The 16,086-nt window shown below is 50.2% G+C and overlaps 1 non-coding gene across 1 annotated transcript; it reads right to left on the reverse strand.

Moving 5' to 3' along the window:
* Positions 1–6,992: 6,992 nt before the first annotated feature.
* On the reverse strand, positions 6,993–7,063 carry TRNAD-GUC (transfer RNA aspartic acid (anticodon GUC)). Its single transcript has one exon. It is a non-coding gene; the product is annotated as a tRNA-Asp (tRNA).
* Between the last annotated feature and the right edge of the window lie 9,023 nt (positions 7,064–16,086).

The raw sequence follows: 16,086 nt of genomic DNA on the forward strand, positions 1-16,086 counted from the left end.
TTGCTTTTCCTAAACCCTGCCCATGCCACACTCCTTTTAAGAGTCAGTTTATCACTTTGTAAATGACCCCTCTCCCGGCCGACTTTGAGCCGTGGGCTTGGCACATGGCGAAAGCTCGGTGTGTAGATGCCAAAGGAAAGGATGGAATTTTGCCCCCGTGTTCTCTGGGCTTCTCCTTTGACAAAGGAGCTGGTCACCTGTGGTTCCCATCCCAGCCCCCAGCGGTTACCCCTCCACCTTATCAGCCTCAGGGCTGCACCCCAGAAATAGTTGCAGCCCCAAAACCTCCCCACCTCCCAGCAGGATCCGCGGGACTGCTTCACATGCAGGTCTTGTCCGCCCGCAAGAGCATAAACAAAGCGTGTTTTAAATCATTTTGACGTGGGCCAGCACTCATTCGCAGGTCTCTGGGAGGGAGTCCCAGCTGCCAGCAGGTATTTTAAAGTAGCCACGGAAAGCCATATGCAGGCGTGGGGGATGCCTGGCCTTTGTCGGGGTGACAAGCGGAGGCTGTCACAGAGGCGGCGAGGTCCAGCCACCTGACCTGGGTCAGCAGTTTCCTGCATCTCTGAGGACAGAATCAGAGAGTAAAAACACCACTTCCCTGCCCCCACTGTGGGCACCCAAAAGGACCTTGCTCCAAAGCACTGCAAGTCCTCCCCGGAGCCCGAGCTTTGCCGTCAATCAAGAACAGGGGCCATAAATCTTGCATGGTGCGTTGGGTGCCTACTAGGCAGGCCCTGTTTTATCTCCAGTTTACAGAAAATTAACCAAGGCCTGAGGATGACAGGGCTCCCTCCCAGCATTGCAGAGCTAACTGAACGAGGAGTGAAGATTGAGACTCCCCAGCCTGCGATCGAGACCACTGCTTGCCACGATGGCCCTGACACAGAAGGGTGTCCACCCAGGAATAGCCAGGCAAGCCCTCTGGGAGTTGCAGGGAAGGGGGTCTGCCTGGAGACCCTGCCTGGGCTGCAGATGTTGATAGAGGATGCCAGACTGCAAGGCAGTGAGGCGTGAACCTCCTCGGGTCACGCCAGCCGTCTGCAGACATCTGGTTTCATGAAGCTCCTTGGACGGCCTTGGAGAATTGATGGAGGCAGAGCTGAGGCCAGCCCGGTGTGGGGGAAGATGGAAGTCCAACATTAAACAACCGGAATGGAGCAGCTGGTCCATTTCTGCAGGCGTGAGACAGGAAATGAAGCGTGAGCTCAGAGAATGGTTCCTCCAGGGCATCTCAGGGAGGTTGTTCGCTCTCCTGGGATCCGAGGACACCTTCCCCACTAAACATTTACTGAGCACATACTAAGTACCAGCCTCATGCTTGGCACTGGGGTTGGACATAAGCAGAGTCCCTGCCCACAAACAGTTCACCGTCAAGTGACCCTCAGAGATATGCATTTCAAACAAACTTATTAAAGAAATTAAGAAAGAATCTCATATTTTAACTTGCATTTTTTCATAGAACAACAATAAAAATGGTACTAAAGAAAGAAACACAAAGAACAGAACAAAGAAACTTCTAGTAGAGTTGGGGAGGGGGAGCCTAAGATCTGTCTTTAGACGATTTGGACCAAGTGGAAATTACCCTGTGAAGGAGGATGGATTGGGGTTTGAAATTCCCGAAGAGCCCTAATGTGTCCACAAGAAATTGCAGATGGCACTGCAAATAAGACAGACGCATGCGAACAAAAGGTCAGGACCTGTTTCTTTGCTGAGAGAGGACTCGGATGGTCCTAGTGAACATCTGAGGGTGAAAATGCGTTATGGCACCATTGCCGACTTGCACTGAGAAATTCTATTGGACTCAGATTGAAACGGTCTATGTTTCACCTTAAAAGAGAAACAGTGGCACCTTTGAGCTCTTGTTGGCCCTTGAAAGTCCTAGAATCACAGCTTATATCCTATTTTTTCTCCCACCCAGTTTCCCTCTGAGACTCATTCACTTCACCTCCACTCACTCCTGTCCCAACACCACAAAGTATTTTCTTTCCCTTTTTTCCTTTCTCTCCTAGTTCTTTTTTAAATGTAGGCTTGCAGCCTATCTCACCAAAGGAAAGATATGGTCCCCTTCCCTCCTCCTATCCAAACTTCTTGAGCCCCTTCTCTGGGTTTTGGCATTTGGTTGATGGGACATAGTCACTACAAAATGCACAAGTGGTGGTTAGGTAGATAGATGGATGGATGGATGGATGGACAGATGGATGGTGAGATGGATGGATGGATTGACAGTGAAATGGATGGATGGATAGATGGATAATGAGATGGTGGGATGGATAGATGATGGGATGGTGGAAGAAGTGGTGGAAGGGATAGATGAATGGAAGGGCTTTAGGAAAACCAGCTAAGAACCTATTGCAATCATCCAAAAGAGAGAGTGGTGACCTGGAAAGAGATTGTGATAGAAAGAAGTGGTTGGTTTGAAGAGTTATCTAGGGCCATACTCTGCTGATCCCTGTTGTAGGATAGAAAATGGAAATTCTCCACATGGACATTTTACCTCAAATATCTGTTCTCAGATTTGCACCTGTCAGTCAAAAATGGGCATTTATTGCAGTCTGGATGCTGTCTGGTGTTTTCTGTGGAAAGATGTGTAAGGAATCGCACCTTGGTATGTCTCCACAGGAGATACTGAGCTGATGGGGTTTTCTGATCGAATGCTAAGCCTCCAAATGGCTGCATCCATGAAAAGGTTTTCTTCTTTCCCTCTTTCAATGTCTTTTAGGGAAATAAACCACTATTTCTGTGTGGGTGAGGTGGAAAGGCAGTGGTGGCCTGAGAAAGACAGGTCATCACCTCAGCCACTCAACTGAACGCCATCTTGGAGCTGCACCTCTCTTGGGAAGACACTGCTTATGGAAATAAATGTGATTTTCGGTGGAAAGAAAGTTCAGATGTGATCCTCAGATGAGTGTATTGCTTCTGGACACCAGTACTGAAGCTCTTGGAAATATTTTCCAGAGCGCAGGGCTGGTAGGGTTGAGGCCACTTTCTTACTAAAGCTTAGATCTTCTGCCGTCTTTCCATGGAGATGGGGGCTTCCAAAGTCATCACTGCGTAGGTAGCAGGAAGGGAGGGGTGTGGGGAGGGGGCACAGAACATGGGTCTTTTGGCACCCTGGGCACATTTATAACAGAATGGTAACTGTACAATGTTATTGTATCATTTAACTGACATGTCTACTTTGGAATGTTTATAACTACCGTAAATCAGGAGGCCGCAAACCCAGGGCAGCAGCCATGTGTAGACATTCCAAGGAAAACGTATAAAATAAATAAAACAATCACACAGGATCAACATTCCATTCCCGCCTAGAAAACGGAAAATGTAACGGCTCCGGCGCAAACGCAAGTGTCCAAAAGCAAGTTTGCTGGGAGCTGAGGCATCAGGGGCCTCCTTGCTCGCTCTCAATAAAGATGTGAAGGCAGAAAAAAGTCATTAAAGCAGTAAGAACAAAATGCCTGACCCCAGAGAGCAGCCTCACCACCTGGCTTCACAGGCACCCTCGCCCACATTCCCCTCTGGGACACAGACACATTTCTAGACCTGAGGGTCCATGATCTGTGTCCAGGAGCGGGTAGGAAACCACAACCATTTTGTTATTCCCTATTTAGGAGGTCTGTCCAGTTTACCAAAAGAAAAAAATAAAGATTTTCTCTTCCCAGCCATCAAACTTTGTGCACTGACAAACTGCTTGATTTCTGACATTTGTAGCAGCTTGTATCATACACAGCTAAATGAATTCTGGCTAAATAAACATCTGGTTATTAAAACTATGTGGGCTCTGGGTTTGAAGGGAGGAGCTCTATAATCCTTCTGAGTTCGTCAGCACTTTCAGGACACCTGGAGCCTGCAGCTTTCTTTTACCCCATTAACTGGGACCTGGAAGAACACAGTTAGAGCAATGAATCCGAAAACTGTAGGGTTTCTTGGGGTTTTTTTGTTCGTTTGTTTTTTTGTAAGTATTTGCCAAATTCTTTTGGGCCATCTTTCCTGTCTTAAGGCCTTTGAGGCAAAATGCATAAGCTTGGGTAATAAAAGTCATCAAAAGTTAAAAATTAATAACCTTGAGGAATTAATCACCTCTTGGAGAACTTTGAAGCCGTTTTTCTTTCTCCTAGGAAAGGGTCTCTGCTTTCTGACTGGAAGAAAATGCCTGAGAACATTTCCCCTGAAAGGTTCGAGAGGACTATTGTAATTTTCAACGTTCCATTTTGTCTTTTTTGACTTTAGTTCTCCTTTGGTCATCAAATCAGGGAAAAGGACAGACTTTGGGTTTTCCAAAGCTTGGGATCTGAAGGTAGGAATCTGGGGTTGTTTTCCCCAACTTCATCGATAGCTTGGAAGCAGTTTAGCAAGTTTAGAATAAAAGAAACTCCAAGCACCCAGAAAAGAGAATTTCTAGAGGGACTCAGCACAAATAACCAAGACCCTGGGCAAATTGCAGCCAATTCAGCCTCCTGGAGGGCAAAGCATCTTCTCCTTTTCCTGACCTTAATTCCAGAGGGAAAAAAAAAATCCTTAGATTCCTGGTCTAGAATTCATCATTTTAGCCCAGGACAGAAGTGCATAGGACAAGTGCAAATATTCGACCAAGCCTGGCTTCTTTCTTGGGGCTCTTCAAACATCACTGGTTCTGAGGGTATTTTTCCCAGGCCTCTGTTGGTTCAGGTTTCTTTGGACCATCAGTCGCTGAGGGTAGAGACCTGACCGATGATGGCCCTGCACCCTTGGAGCTTCTCAATGACAATCGCACTAAGAGATCTGCTTTCCCCAAACGCCTTGCTCTCTGCCCATGAACAGAGAAGACATTGTGCCTGATTAGCATTTCATTTCTAAGCAGATCAGGCAGAGAGAGAGACTGCAGAATTCCAGATGTTGATATTTGTATTATTGGATCATAATTACACTTCAAAACAATCACTGCTCCCTGGAAGTTAGAGCTATTGTCCCTTCTTTGTCCTTTGTCAGTCTCCTTGAGCAGCCCTCTGGTGATTTATTATTTCACAGACCCCAGGGGGACACGCCACTGCCTCTCTGGAAAGGTCACGCGCTGAGTGCAGACTTTATCCGGGTCAGAAGTTGCCCTCAGACACTGAGGGGAAACTCCTGGTGAAGTTAATCAACATCCAGTCCAGAGCGGGTCAGTGATCAGGTGCTGGACGTGGGCGGGGAACTCGCCCTCGTGGTGAGCAGGTTTTCTGCACCGCCCGCCTCCCTCTGGATGAAGAAACTTGTGTTTCCATAAGATTTACAGTTCTGAAACTACCCTCACTTGCAGATGAAGCCATTGGAAATTCATTATCCATGGAATGATGCATAAAAAGATCATTTAGCTCGAGGCTTGTTTTTTTCTCCCCCCACAGGTGGTGGGGTGGGGGCAGGGGGAAGACTTTAACTATGTCTGGGGCAGGTCAAGCAAGCCAAGGTCCCAAGGCTGCCCAAGGTGAAGTTGGGCCTACTTGGTAGGACCAGCTAAATGGATGCAAGAGGTAAAAAGTCAAAGCCAACAGGTAACTCCGAGCTGACCCCCACAGTTCCAGGTAGAGGCAATGTCCTGACAACCCTGGGGAACCCACAGGTCCTGCTCCAGGGGTGATGCTTCTAAGTTTTAGCAGGGTTCGAGCCCACTGCCACCCACACCTATCCAGTCTGAGAGGCTCCTCCGTGGCCTTGGGGGAGAGAGTCCAGTCTACCCTGACCCAGGCCAAGACCACGACTTAAGACACTTCATTTTAACCAGAACACAGCATGGCAAAGAGTATCCATGGGAGTACTTTGTGTCTCAGAAGGTCCAGGACCTGCCTCGTGCTCCTAAGTTTCCTTTCCGTGGTTTTCTCTGGTTAAAGAGACACAAGCAAGGAGGTAGGGAAGCCTGCTCGGGGTGACGGGAGGGAAGCAGCATGAAAGATAGCTGGGTTTAGGGAAATCATCCTTAATTCCATTTAAAAATGCCCAGAAACACCAAAAGCAGCGCCTGGCCCTTCTTCCCCATTCTGGAAAGAGATGTAAGAAGGGACAGCAGCTGCTCAGATCCACCCGCCTCCCAGGGGGCTGCGAGGACACCTCGGGACTGGCAGCCTTTCATGGAACTAAGCTGGCCTCACCAGCCCCGGGCACACACCGGATGGAGCTTTCATGCGGCTTCCAGGGCCGAGACAATGCGGGCAGAGAACAAGCCAGGATCAGTACAATCACCGTCACTGGCTGTCTCCAGCTCGATATTAATCTTTCAAAAAAGGCTTCACTCTGGAGGCAAGGTATTAGGTGGCTCAGCCAGCTTCTTAAAAAGTTCCTCTTTCTTTACAGAATGTCAAGTGAGATTTCAAGGGGGTGTACTTCATAACCGAAAGCATGTTTTCCTTAGGACAAGAAACCACTGCGAAACTTATCCTCCCTCCTGCCCACCCCAACTCTCCCGGACTTCTAGCCAAAAACCCTCCCGTGTTTTGCAGAGAAATAACAACAGCAAAAAACCCGTAGGTGTTTTTTTTGTTTGTTTGTTTTCAAGTGCAGTGAAGGTCTCTCCTGGGTGGCAGAGGAAAGTTAGGCGAACTTTATAAGTCTGGAGGGAGAGCTGGTTTAGGCAGTATTAAGAAGCCGAGAGGGGTTTTCAGCCGGCATTGTTTTAAATGGTACCCAGAGGAGCTCCATCACCTTAGGCACGCCTACCTCTATGTGCAGAAGGGCAGCCACAGAGTAAAAAGTCAGGTTGCCCTGTCACCTGGGCGATCACCATCTTCTCCAGGGCAGCCACCAAGGAGAGCCAAGATCAGGGGCCTGAAGCGATGGGGTGGGGAAATGGGAGTTGGACGGAAACAATAATTAGTCCACGTAACTGTCCTCATCATGGCAGACAAACAGCACAGGGCATGCTTAGTCATGTCCGACTCTTTGTGGCCACATGGAGTGTAACTGCCAGGCTCCTCTGTCTATGGAATTTTCCAGGCAAGAATACTGGAGTGGGTTGCCATGTCCTACTCCAGGGAATCTTCCCAACCCAGGGATCGAACCTGTGTCTCCTGCTCGACAGGCAGATTCTTTACCACTGAGCCACCTGGGAGGGCCCCAAACAACACAGACCCAGGTATAATTTGTACCAACTGAGTAACAGCCATCGCCCTGGGGAGCAGCTTTGTGTACACCCCTCCTGGAGAAATCACAAGTGTGATACTCTAAAGACTGCCCCACACCCAGTGGAAAGAAGACCCCTTTCTTGTAGCCCTGTGAGACTGAGGGGACTTTTCTCAGGTAGGGGATGGTGGTGGGTAGGGAGCGGGGCAGAAGGCTTGGGAGACCACAGCTGCTTGGCTGGGAGGAGCAGGCAGGGGTCCATCCCCTGCTTCCTGCAGAGCAGCCAGGACTTGCCCAAGGTCACAAAGCAAGTTAGGAAGAAACAATCAGCTCAGGCTCAGTCCCTCACAAGCAGAATCCTATTAAAAAAAAGAAGAAAATGACCCTGGGGATTTGAACAAAGGAGCCGGGCTATAAATCCACTCTCCGAATAGCTGCCGGTGATCTTCCTAAAATGCACATCGGGGGCCGCCATGTGGCCAGGAGATGCCCTTCAGAGGCGCCAGCGCCCTCGGGAGAGAGGCCCACATCCTCAGTCCAGGCTGCAGGGCCAGGTGGTCTGCAGCCCAAGGGCATCTGGGCCCCACTGCCAGCCCTATGCCCCTCCCTGTTGTGCCCACCCCAACCACACAGGGCCTCTTGGAGTTCTCTGTGTGTGTGCACGTCTCTCCGTGTCTCTATGTGTCCTCTCTCTGTCTCTCTGATCTAGAAACTCCTTTCCTTGTGTGACCACAGCGTCCCAGGCTTTCACAGCTGGCTGCGTGCTATGCAGCACCACGGACATGATGGCGATCAGTGGGTAACACCCCTGTCCTCTGGGGCATCCAGTGAGCAGGGGAGGCAGAAGTTAAGCAAACAATCACACAGATAATTAAAATGTAAAACTATGTACATATATATCTTGAAATACCAGCCCAGGGGCCAGGAGGGCATTCAAGAGGCCCTGCTGTAGTGAGGGCTGGGCGGGGGGGACATGTCCCTGAGAAAGGCAGTTTTGGGGACTGAAGCGTGACCAGAGCTGGAGGCCAGGGAGACAGGTGTGTTCCCAGGTGAGCCCAGAGCCTGAGGCGGAGGCACCCCGATCCGAGGGGGCCAAGGGGCCCAAGAGGAGGGAGACTGGATGGAGCCTCGGGGCGGGCGGGTGGGGGTTGGGGTCCTGGTCTGAAGGCTGAGCACGTGCCTTCCTGGAACGTCTGGCTGTGACTCTCACGTGTGGGGCGCAGGCTGCCTCCTTGACCTTGGCTCACAGTTCCCAAGCCCTTGTTGGCAGCTGCTTGCTCCACCCCTGTCCTGCTCCCTCTCACCGACCACAGCCTCATGGAGGTAGGTTCTGGGGAAACTGAGGGCAGAGGGAGCTCCAATACCCGCCTAGGTAGAAATCGAGTGGGTGGCAGAGCTGGAACTCAAACCTGGGACCCTGGGGTGTGAGTGATGCTTCCCATCCCTTCTCCAACTTCCTCCCAGGCTTCACCTACACCTGACACATCAGAGATCAGTGACTGAACAAGCAAGCAACCTCAGCCTGCTTGGGGCTCATGTTTCTCGGGGTGAAGCTAGGCCTTTGTTCGTGGGCTGTAGCGTCCCCAGGCTGAGGGCAGAGACAGACTCCGGGAGGGGAGGGGCGCTGGTTCGTGTCAAAGCCTTGGGAGGCCGGAGAAGAGCCGGCCAGCTCAGCTCATTACCTGCCCTGCTGTGGAGACCGCACTTTGAAGAAGGAGTGTGGACCAGCTCGTGGGGATATGAAAGGATGTGCTGAAAGCCATCGACACGGCGTGCAGACTCATATCGATCACAAGGAAATCTATTGTTTTGGAGGAGGGCTTGGTTGGAGAGAAGACAGTATGTTAAGTAAGTTTAGGGGCGGGAGTGGGGCCCAGACAAACAGAAAGAGGAGTCAGAGGAAAATCAAGAACATACATCCTTATCTCCCCTCCCAAGCGAGGAGAGATGGAACCCAGCTGGGTTTGGCCCAATAAGCAGGGGACAGAGGTGTCACCTCTGGGCTGAGAGGTGCCCCCTCGTGCCACTCGACCCACAAGTGGAGGACATGTAACTTAACTTCTCTCACAGGAGAGAGTCAAGGCCAGGGGACAGGGTGCGCGTCTCGGCAGCCCCATGGAGCCCTGGGTTCAGAGCATCCCACACTTGGCTTTAATGCTCTGCTGTCTCCGCTTTGAAATTCTGAATGTTTTTTGAATGAGCGCCTCACATCTTCATTCTGCACCAGGTCCTGAAACTCCTGCAGCTGCTCGTGCTTGGAAAGGAAGGGGACAAAGAAGGACGCCTTGGGGGTGGAGGCCGACAGCACGTTCAGACACCGGGGCCCCACCATCTGCTTGGAGCCTTCCTGGGACAGCTGCAGGAGGTGTGGACTCGTCTGCCGGATGCGACTTCCCGCTGCCACGGGAACGTGCTCGGGAAGAAGCGGAGCCCATTTACCTGGGACTGCGGTCACTTCCCTGATGTTCACACTCATTGTGGCCACTTGCCCCCACTGGGGAAGAGGACGCCCCTCAGAGGGGAGCAGACAGGGAGGAAAGGAAAAGCTGTTATCTCCTGAGAATGGGAGAAGCCCCTGAAAATGGCAACTGGAAAGCCTGAGTGGGGCTTCTCTGTGCAGTGCCTGACTCCCGAGCCCTCTCCTCCCTCCTGCAAGGGGAGGGGACCCAGCCTCTTAGGGAGCCAGCTCTAGACAGCATGCCTTCATCTGCAAGGGCTGTTAGCTAGGCTAGCACTGACCCCACAGCGGGGGCCCTGGACCTGATGCCTAGGCCTGGCATCACACCACGGCCTGGCATTCGAGGCTCAGCACATCTGGCATTGAATGCACTGTACTCAGGCTCGCCCGCCATCCTTGCAGGTGGCCACTGGGCTGGTCACCTAGAGAAACTCTAGCTGGGCTTCAGGCTTTTCTCTGCTGCCCAGAGCTTCCAGACTCAAGATCCCGTCTAACTCTGGGAAGCCCGCCTGCCCCTGCAGCCCCTCCCCAGCCTCCCCCATCCAGCTCAGTCTTTGCACGGAGCTGACAGCTGAGTTCAAGGTTCACGCTCTCAGCTCAGTGCTTGTGAACACACTGGAGCCAGGTCTACCCGGATCTGAATCTCAACACTTTGCCATCCCTGGGGACCCAGTGGTAATGACAGAGACCGTTCCTGTCTTGGCAGATGACATGAGATAATGTGCGAATAGGGCATAAAGAACTGAAACTGATGCCAGGAAACAGTCATAACAAATAGCATCCTTGCTCTCATTAAGGACTCAGCAGATTGAAGGCAGAATTAGAGAGAGGCTGCTACAGACAAGAACACTGACAAGAATTTACTCTGACAACCCAATGGCAGAAACCAGCTAGAAAAACTCTCACAATTGCATAAGCACATAAAGAGACCTAGCACTCTGAGACCCAGAAGCACAAATAGAGTGTGGTTATAGCAGACCTGAACCATTAATGGAGTTGATGACCAGCAAATCTCCAATGATCACCAACCAGGGGCACATATGCAAAGCAATCGGATTGCTGGGTCAAATGATAAGAATACATTTTACTTCTTAAGGATCTGCCCAGCTTCTTTCCCAAACAACCATGTAGGAAAATTTATCCTTTCCTATCCTCATCAACACTTGTTGTTATCTGTCTTTTTAGTTTTAGCCATCTCATGAGCATAGTGGTATTGCACTGTGGTTTTAATTTTCATATCACTGATGACTAATGATGCTGAACATGTGCTCATTGGCCACTCATATATCTTCTTTTGTGAAGTGTCTTTTCAAATTCTTCACCCATTTTTAAAAGGTTTATCTTTTTATTATTGAAGCATAAGAGCTGTTTTACTATTGAAGAGTAAGCGGTCTTCCCCGGTGGCTCAGTTGGTAAAGAGTCTGCCTGCAATGTGTGAGACCCGGGTTCAATCTTTGGGTCAGGAAGATCCCCTGGAGAAGGAAATGGCAACCCACTCCATCGCCTGGAGAATCCCATGGACAGAAGAACCTGATGGGTTATAGTCCATGGGGTCACAAAGAGTTGGACACGACTGAGTGCCTAACACTTTCACTTTTCAAGAGTTGTTTCTATATTGTAGATACAAGTCCATTGTCAGATGTCTGTGCTTCAATATTTTCTCCTAGTCTCCCCTCTCGTCTCTTTATTTTCTTTTTTAATATTTATTTTATTTATTATTTGTTGCATGCGGGATCTCCCATCTTCATTGTAGCATGTTAACTCTTACTTGCGCCACGTGGGACCTAAAGTTCCCTGACCAGGAACTGAACCTGGGCCCCCTGCATTGGGCGCATAGACCACAAGAGAAGTCTCTGTCTTTTCATTTTCTTAACTGTGTCAGAAGTTCTTTTTTTTATACTGAAAAAAGTTCCTTCATGCCCCCTCTCTCTACCCTAAAGATTTGCTTTTTCCAGGTGTGAATGTTCTGTAAATGGAAGCTTATGTTACATACTCTCTCAAGCCCAACTCCATTCAGTCATCATAATACCTCTCACATTCAGCCAGTTGTGGTGTGTTTCAGTATTTTGTTTCTCTCTGTTGCTAAACTGTGCCTCTGTATGAATTTCTTTTGTATGGATGCACCACAGTGTATTTATTCACCCCTTAGTTGATAGACATGTGGGTTGTTTCCAGTTTGGGGCAGTTAGGAATCTGTACACTATAAATTTTTATATACACTTTTTATGTGCATATTTTCTTTGGGTGAATACCTATAAGTGGGATTGCTGGGTGTCATAGTAAGTGTGTATTTAGCTTTGTAAGAAACTGCCAAACTATTTACCAAAGCGGCTATACTGTTTGACGTCCCCATCAGCCAAGGGTGAGAGTCCAGTTATTCTGCCTACAGCATGCTCGGTTTTCTTTTTTAAGTTATGATCTATCTTGGTAAATATTCCACATGGATATAAAAGAAAGTGTTTCCTGCTGTTCGGTGGAGGGTTCTGTACATAAAAACATCAATTAGACTAAGTTATTCAGCTCTTCTATATCCTTACCAATTTTCTTTCTACTTCTACTGACTCAGGGGATGTGGAAATTTCCACTCTATATTTGAATTTGTCTATTTCTCCCTGCAGTTCAGCACTTTTGACAAACACCTGTGACTGATGGAGAAGATGACCACTCTCTCTGTTGTGAACAAGGACTCTGGAGCCAGGCCATTGTCTGGTCCCAGTTCTCTGGTCACAGGACCCCTCTATCCCAGACTCTTCACCTGTACTGCGTCTATAAAAACCTCCTTGGAAGGTGGCGAGAGTGGACCCTGGACCCAACAGGCTTTTCCTTCACATCCATCTCTCCATCCTCCCTTTGTTTTAACTCCTCCAGTGTCCATCACCATCTCATTCCTTGTCAGGGGATGGCAGGGGCTGCGTCACTGCACTCACCTGATCTATTCCGTGGGGTGGGTGGAGGAGTCTCATTTTGCAGTGACAAGTAGCCTAGGCTCTCACAGCGACTTCAGGAAACCAGGCTGATTCTGCCCCACTCTGATAATATGCTGGGGCTGGGGGCGGGGGGCGCCGATTAAGGGAGAGTTCAATACTCAAGCGGGGAGGAGAGTCATTTAAAACACAGCAGCTATTTAAAAGACAGGGTTCTCACAGGTCAAACTGGAACCCGCCCCCCCACACTGACCCTGTTCGCCTGCTTTGGAAAAACCCATCCAATAAAATCAATATGACCCTTGGCGGGAGTTAACCTTCCTGGCCCTGGGGAAGGTTCCGGATGACTGGACAGGTTCCTGACAAATCGGAATTTCTCCTACACTCGGGGAGGGCAGGTTTGGAGGTGAGAAAGCCATAAACCACTGCGGTGCCTTCAAAAAATGAGACGATGCACTCAAGCGGTACCGGCATTAGACCGACAGGGGAACGGCTGAAATGCTATTTCCTCGGGAGGGACCATGTGCTCCATGGCCCAGGGGGCCACAAAGAGCAAGGAAGTTATGGGGTGGGGGTGGAGGGGGGCCAGAAATCACAGCCTTCTGGACTCCCGGGACTTTTCCTTGAAGCAAATGATAACTTAATGGGGCGAAAAACTTGGGCTGTTTTGAAATTCAAGCACAACTCCTCTCCCCCGCCTGCCCCCCTCCCCGACTGAGCCTAGGGCACGGTTTCGGTCACTGTTATTGATGTTTTAATGCCGCCCACCGTCCAGACCTGACAGCTGGAAGGGGGCGGCCATGGGGGACTGTGGGGAACAGTGACAGAGGTGGCTTTAACCGGAATGACGGCAGCGGCCAGCCACGTGGCTGTGACTCAAGTCCAATTTCTCCCTCTCTGCCTCTCGCCTTGGATAAACTCCATGTAGGTGATACCAGAGTGATTGTCTGGCTGCCATTTGAAGGCACCGTGACATATAACAAGCCACTCAAACCATAAGTCAACATTTATCTGTAGGGAGCCACATTCTGCACGTCCAGAAAAGGCGAATCTTCCAGATGAGAGGGACCTTGAAGATTCTCTACTTCAGTGGTTTCTGTCCTGCCCGCCGCCGAGCATCTCTTTGTTCTCCTCCCCGCCAGGCCTCATGTTTTCAAAGATTGTGTCGTCTAAACTGCCTTCGTTGAGTAATAATTAATTTGTTTCCCAATTGTTCAATTAATCAAAGACATAAATAACTGCCAACCTGAGCTTTTAATCAGTGTGTGTGGTGCGGGGGGAGAGGGAGCTAAAACACTGACACTTACAAAGCACCTGCCTGCACCCGTCCCCGGCCAGACACCCTCCCTGTTTTCTTTCTTCTCGTCCTTACACAACCCTTCCAGGTGAGGATGCAGACACAGACGGGGGGAGAAGCCAGTCACCCCATCCAAGGTCACACAGGCAGCCAGAGGCAAAGCCGGGACCAAGTCCTGGGTCTGCCTGATGTCAAAGGGTCCCCTCTTTCTAATCTGTTACTACCTCTCTGCTCACCACCCTGGAGGGATGTAAATCTAGCTCGCAGCAGAGGGCAGACAGTGTAGTCAGCCTGGAACACTGAAATTGCCTCCTATGTTGGATTAAGACTCTTTCCACTGCAGGTGACAGAAATTGGACTCAAACTGATGCGGGAAATAAAGGAGGGGGTGGGACTCATATGACCAGAGCTAGACAAGGTGGTCAAGCTTCAGGTCTGGCTAGATCCAGGAGATCAAACCAGAGCTGTGCACTCTCCCCGCCACCATGCCATCTCCTGACTCTAGTGGGTTCTGCTTCTCCTGGTTCCCAGATCTCCCCATTAAATCCAGACTTATACATGCAACTTCTTCCTTGGGGTCTAAAATGCATCTCTCATGCAACAGGGTCATGTGGAACTCTTTGACTCTCCTGCCCCCAAACCTGCTCCTCCCCACCTGCCCACAACCCAGGAAGTGCAGCCACATCTACCCAGCTTCTCAGGCCCTGATTTGAGTAAACATTCAGGCACCTCTCTCTCCCACCTGTAACCAATCAATCAGGCTTCACCTCCACAACAATCCCAAACTCTTCCCTCCCCCCCAGACTCCCTGACCACACAGTCCAAAGCCTCTGGTCCCTCAGCCTGTCATTGGTCCCCAGGCTTCCACTGCCACCCCCATCACACCCCTCAGCCCCACATATAGAGCAAGGATTTCAAAATGAAACTCTGGACTTCCCTGGTGGTTCAGCGGCTAAGAATCCACCTGCCAGTGCAGGAGACACAGGTTCGATCCCTGGGCCAGGAAGATTCCACATATTGCAGGGCAACTAAGACCATGGGCCACAACTACTGAGCCCGTGCTTAGAGCCCAAGCTCCATGAGAAGCCACCTGCACCCTGCAACTAGGGAGCAGCCCCAGCTAGCTACAACTGGAGAAAGCCTGTGTCCGGCAATGAAATCCCAGCATAGGCAAAAATAAAATAAATAAATAAATAAATAACATTTTTACAAGAGATCAATTTGAAAATAAACAAAACAGAGCTACTCACCTAACCCCCTCCCACCCCACCCCTGTAGCTTTTTACTACACTTAAAATCAAAACTCCTTCCCATGGCCTACAGGTCCTACTTGATTTTGGCCCCTGCCCAGCTTCTCAGGTGGCACTAGTGGTAAAGAACCCACTCGCCAGTGCAGGAGATGTAAGAGACATGGGTTTGATCCCTGGGTTGGTAAGATCCCCTGGAGGAGGGCATGGCAACCCCCAGTATTCTTGCCTGGAGAATCCCCTGGACAGAGGAGCCTGGCGGGCCACAGTCTATGGGGGTCACAAAGAATTGGACATGACTGAGTTAACACACACACCTTTTATCAGTGACTTTCTGTACTGTCCCTCACCTTGTTAGAGGGCCTCTTGCCGCACTGAGACTTCTGCTTCTTAAAATGTCTTGGTTCCCCTCCGGCCCAGGGCTTTGCATGGCTGTTCCCTCCTCCAGCCCTTCCCACATCTGGCTCCTTCTTGGCACCCGTGTCTTGGCTTACACCTGCTTGGGAAGCCCTCCCCGACTACCTTTGAACTCACCCTCTAAAATTGTCCTCCCCTAAACTCACCCTCTTGTACATCGTTCGAGAGTTTATGTCAATGTGCAATTATCCCACTGAGTTGTTTGCCGGCTTAGCATGTGTCTCCCCTCATCAGAATGCTGCACAGATGGTTCTATTGGGTAAAATTTCTCTGCAGAGGATCAAGGCTCTTCTCTCCTTCTGTGTGTGTATGGGGATCTCGCCAACTCTCTGCTGCCTGCCCGGGGGCAGAAAGTTCTGGAAAGTCAGCATCCAAGGGTCCAGGTGCAGAATGCTGGGTGCCAGATAGAGACACAGGCTAATGCACCCCCAGTGTAGCCGCAGGTGAGGCTTAGGGCCTTGTCCCTGAGGGCTGTGACGACAAGCACACCTCTGCTTCTGATTCTAAATGGAACTACGTGTTCTTGAAGCCAGCACCAAGGAAGGCACTTGGACTGAAGAACGAGGCCTTCCTTGTTAGAGACCATCTTGTCAGTGATGGGGCCTCTGGGCAGCAGTTTTCATCAGTGCTGCAGCCATGACTCAGCCAAGCAGAGACTTGATGAAGAAG

This window comes from Muntiacus reevesi, chromosome 2, assembly GCF_963930625.1.
Source record: "Muntiacus reevesi chromosome 2, mMunRee1.1, whole genome shotgun sequence".
In the NCBI taxonomy this organism is placed as follows: Eukaryota; Metazoa; Chordata; class Mammalia; order Artiodactyla; family Cervidae; genus Muntiacus; species Muntiacus reevesi.